This window comes from Lepidochelys kempii, chromosome 16 (genome assembly GCF_965140265.1).
Source record: "Lepidochelys kempii isolate rLepKem1 chromosome 16, rLepKem1.hap2, whole genome shotgun sequence".
In the NCBI taxonomy this organism is placed as follows: domain Eukaryota; kingdom Metazoa; phylum Chordata; order Testudines; family Cheloniidae; genus Lepidochelys; species Lepidochelys kempii.
Window position 1 is genome coordinate 16,629,678 of NC_133271.1, and position 5,663 is coordinate 16,635,340.

Sequence of the window (5,663 nt, forward strand, 5' to 3'; positions counted from 1 at the left end):
GTTGCCATGGCAGAGGGGGTGGGGCTTGAGCTGGATGCCGCGGCGGGGGGTGGGGCGTAGTTCTTAAACCGCATTAACAGTTGTGGAGCCGCGGGGGCAGAGCACGGCCGGGGTTAAACTCGTTGGCTACCTGCATTGATGCCTGCTGGGGCACCTGCGGTGGAGGGGCTCCTTCACTCGCGCTGTGTAAGAAAGGGCTGAGCCTGGCCAGCAGATCAAGGGAGGTGATTGTTCCCCATCTATTCTGCACTGGTGAGGCTGCATCTGGAGCACTGCCTCCAGTTTTGAGCCCCCCCACTACAGAAAGGATGTGGACAAATTGGAGAGAGTCCAGTGGAGGGCAATGAAAATGATCAGAGGGCTGGGGCACATGACTTACCAGGACAGGCTGAGGGAACTGGGCTTGTTTCCGCTGTGACTGCAGAAGAGGCGAGTGATGGGGGATTTAATAGCAGCCTTCAACTACCTGAAGGGGGGTTCCAAAGCGGACGGAGCTAGGCTGTTCTCAGTGGTGGCAGATGACAGAACAAGGAGCAATGGTCTCAAGTTGCAATGTGGGAGGTCTAGGTTGGATATTAGGAAACACTATTTCACTAGGAGGCTGGTGAAGCACTGGAGTGGGTTACCTAGGGATGTGGTGGAATCTCCATCCATAGAGGTTTTTAAGGCCCAGCTTGACAAAGCCCTGGCCGGGATGATTTAGCTGGTGTTGGTCCTGCTTTGAGCAGGGGGTTGGACTAGATGACTTCCTGAGGTCTCTTCCAACCCTGATCTTCTATGATCTCAACCAAGGCTCTGCAAATGGAGCTCAGGCCAGATCCCAGCACAATTAATGCTTTTTATTTAAGCAGGCATTATAGGAAGCAAAAAAATGTAGGAAGCTATCACAAGATTCTGCTCTCTCATGGCAATGGTGCTCATGAAGGTCAAATGTGCATTATAGCGACCTGCAGCAAGGACTGGCCATCATATACCCATAACTAGGGAGTTCCACTAAAACTACCCACAGGGATGCTTGAAGCAGGGGAACAGGATTCTCAAGACCCTGTAGCAAAGCATTTGGAGTGAAAAGTGTAGCTCTGTTTTGTGAGATGGTCTCTTAGGCAAAACCAGTTGGAATATATGCAGCTGTTATACCTGTTGCTCTCCATTCACTCTAGTGATAAATTAAACACAGACTGCACTGGGTCAGCCAGACATGAATTAGCTCAACCCAGGCAGTCAAATCAATACAGAGCTTGTAAAATCCCTGCTACAGCTCATGTGTGAGGACCCAAAGCATTGTACGGGTTTTACAAGCAATGATCTGTCCCAACACCTTTTCACTTCTAGTGTATACCGAGCCTTGCTGACAATGATTTTACACTGTAATTTTTTCCATCCATCATAGCTAGAAAACAGTAGAGGCTTGAAAGTACCATTCTTCTCCCTGCACATTTTATCCTCCTCCACATGGCAAGCAGCTGATTCCTTCCTGTTATTGTTTGAGTATAAACCAGACTGTTTATTTTCCTTCCTTGGTTGTACATCAGCATTCTTGATTATTTCAGGCCATCTGTGGGGATATAGTGAGTCAGTTCTTTCTCCGCTGGTCCCATGACAGTAAAGTGCAAACTGTTAAAGGTGCTCAGGGTTGACTATAAATAATTTATTTGAGACAGCAAAGCTGAAATGTTGAAAATGATATTTAGAATCTCTAGTTCATTCCCCATCATGTTTTAACAACCTGAAAGCAAATCCAGTAATCTTTTTGTATTGGAGAAAGCCTTCCAGGGGTAAGACTGAGCCTGTACTAGCGCTTTGATGATGATATTAATTAAAATTATGGAGGAACCATCATAAAAATATGTTTCTAACTCTTTTGGTTGTGCAGCAAAGCTTCCCACAGGGACCCAGGGCAGTAGTCAGGCTGTTCTTCCAGATAGACAAGAGAGGTGGGAACTGCCTTCAGTTAATCTCAATGGGGTATTGATCTGAAGCTTAAGGATAGCAATTTTAAATAGCAACAACATTAACTATTTCACTGCTGATCCCTTTAGCAGACACATTCATCTTCTGTGTGACTGCAGGGAGTGCCCCCTAGTCTGATGAAGGGAACTTCTCTTTCACCTTTAAAAAAAGAAAAGGAGCACTTGTGGCACCTTAGAGACTAACCAATTTATTTGAGCATGAGCTTTCGTGAGCTACAGCTCACTTCATCGGATGCATGCCGTGGAAACATGTTTCATGCATCCGATGAAGTGAGCTGTAGCTCACGAAAGCTCATGCTCAAATAAATTGGTTAGTCTCTAAGGTGCCACAAGTACTCCTTTTCTTTTTGCGAATACAGACTAACACGGCTGTTACTCTGAAATCTTTCACCTTTGTGACTTAAACTATACATTGAAACATGTAGTGCGCTATTTACCTTGCCCTGCAGCTTTGAAATTGGTACAGAGCTTGAGGCTTTCCTCTACCTTAAAGTTTAAAAACCAAAAAATCACCAGATAGATAAAATTTGGGCTTAATTCTACAAACTATCCTATATTGAATTGGACATGAGTGCGGCAGGGCTCTTACAGTATAAAATCTAGATTCTGATGGCATCTACTCAACTTGGAATTTTACACAAACCACATCACAGCTGGTAGAGCGCCTCTCTCAGTACATACTGAATCACTGCATTACTACATTTCCAGCTCCCTAGGGACAGTTCAGATTCATACTATTCCCCCTTCTCACCCTGCCTATCCAGGCCCTGCTGAGAACCTGGCACTCCCACTGAATTCAATGGGAGACAAGTGTACTCAGGAGCTTGCAGGATTGGGACCGTTAAGGAGAAAGTCACAGTGGCACTAAAGCAGTGTAAGAGAGTCCTTCCCACAGTCAGCTTCCCCACTCAATATGGTTATGCCCATGAATACTGGGAATATCCACTGCAGATATGCCTGGTGACACTCTGCCAAGAAATCTGTATAACTGAATATAGTCCTGATTTTTCCATCCACCTCACTTCATAACAATAGTCTTCTTCCCCCACCCGCTCCCAGTGACAAAAAATCATCATATCCCTTTGAAGTCATGAAAGCAAAAAGTAACTGAACTGGATCAACACACAGCAGTTCCTTCCATGTTTAATTAGACACATGACAACAAATGGAACAGTAACTTATCCAAATAAACCATATTCACAGACAAAGAAGCAAGAGATTGTTAAGCACTAGGTTTAATACAGAACAGGTATCCCTATGGAAACAACGGAAAAGTTAATTCAATCAGAATTGTAAGGAAGCAACAGATATGCATTTTAATTTAATTAATTAATTAGCTTGGTTTCACCATGTACAAGTGTTCAAACCAGACCTCTCAACATCAGGCTGATCAATGGACACAGTGAAAGCAAAAGTTGCTTAATACAACAGAAACTTTTTTAAACAAGGAAATACATATTTGGTTAATTGTTAGCCTTACTTAAAACATTTATTTTTCTTTTTTTTACAAGGAAAAATGACAGTCTCTCTCAGTGACAGGTATTTGGAGTCAGAATTCAATCTGTAAGAGAGGTGTTTGAGTGCAGCAGGAATTTTTCCATCTTTACTTAAAAGTGCTGCCTTCCTAGCCAGCCCCCAATCTTGCTTTCCATCCGTCACTGATAAAATCATTATGCCTCTTGTTTTATACACTTTGGTTGTCTTGGAGACAAGTGGTTCCTACTACTTTTAAGTCTTTGCATCATTCCAGAGGCCACATATTTTCTTTGAAATGGAATCTTAATCCAGTGTCCACAGCCTGGTGGCTGCTGCCTCACCCCCACAGAAATTATCTTCCTGAGGGGAAAGTGCAGCACAACCAGTTCTGAAACTGCCTTAAGTGAGGCTCCACTAACTGGATTGGAAGGGGTTCATATAGAAAAGTGTGGTTAGCAACCCTCCTTACACTCACTTCCCTAGAAAGAGACCCAAACAAGTGACCCAACAAGATGCCTAATCCAGGCAACAGGAGTTAAAAAACAACCCTCTTTTGTCTGTATGTTCACTGCACCACCACCAAGTGCTAGGATGTACATACCCTAATCTTCAAGGCTGGGTGTGCTTCAGCACAGGAACCAGAGTGCTCAGTTCCCAGGATGGAAGTAGTTAGGCCAGTAGAGGGTCTGGAATAGTTAGAGTGATAATGTGAATGGGGAAGATGAACTATTGGTAGTGTTAAGTGTTCATGGTCTCAGATGATCAGTGGTGCACCTGTCTTCTTAGTCCTGTACAAATTAACTATTCTTGTGCTATTCGGTGTTGCTAGTTAAGGCTACACATCTTGATGGGCCAATACGTAGAGGCTATTGCTCCTACAAGACTTGCTAAGGGCTGAACACCTACTGTAAAATGTCTTTCCTGTTGATTGCAATGGGAATGGAGGGCACTCAGCACTTTGGAGGCTCAAGACTATGCCATTGTCTCTGACAAGGGAGACCTCTAGCCAGGGTGCTGGTTACCTAAACTCCAGGTGGAGGGTCTCTTGTCAGTGCTGTCTTTGCTGAGAATCACTGATTTAAGCACTCATGTTTGCCCTACTGTTTAACATTCAGTGAAAATTGGGGTTGTGTAGAGGAAGGGGGTAAGCCTCAGCCTTGGGAGGATACTGTGAGAGGAGTCTCTCTGCCACATCGTTTAGTTCTGAGTGCCTCAGAAATCACTCTCCAGCTTTATTTCAATTGGCACTGACAGTCCCTGTCTTAGTTTTCTGACTTGGCTCTGAACAGTGCCACTCTGGTTAACTGAAATTTCCACCTAAACAAAGGGGTGTGTATGTCCTCAGGGTTGCACTGAGGAAACTTTATCCTGGTAGAGCAGGAAGGCCCAGTAGGATTTATCTGCATAGGCTAGCCAGCAAACTCGGGGCAGTCCTGAGAATTCAAACTCCCTCTTTTGTGAAGGGGCCAGGTGTTCCCAGAGACAGTCACAAAATCAGAATAGCACCGTGTTGTGTGCTCTGATGGGAGATAGCTGGAGATGGCAGGTCTGTCCCAGGATGGGCTCATGTATAATAATTACTTAGCACCTATTCACCTCCAAAAGTGCTTTACTGTCATGGATTAAGCCTCACAGTATCCCTAGGGAGCAGGCAAGTAAATACTTATACCTACTGTTTTACAGATGGGGAAACTGAGGCACACAGAGCTCAATGACTAGCCTAAGGCTACAGAGACAGTACTAGAACACAGGAGTTCCTGGATCCCAGGCCTGTGCTCAGACAAAACCCTTCTCTCTCTTGTGCAAGTACCTGTCTTGTATAGATCTTGACTAGCTTATGGATATTGCCTCCCCTACTCCTCAGACATTTACAAACTGTATAGACAAGAACTCTCCTGTCAGATTAACCTCTGTGAATCTATTAGTCCTCACAAACACAGACTGACTTTGAAAAGATTTTGCTTACAGTTCAGTCTCAGGGCCATCTCCACACCCAAGAGGATCTTAGCAATTGTGCTAGGGTCTGTCTCTGAAGGGCTTTTCTTGAGTTAAGGCTCAGCTTTTGTTTTGGCATTTACTTCTCAAAGATGGAGTGACCTCTCATCAAAGGTTAGACGTGGAGGCATCAGACAAATTTAACTCATCTCCCGCCCCCATCCTGCCTTCCCCCACACCAGCCTCTGCCCCTGCCCTCATCCTGCCTTCCAATCTTCTTAA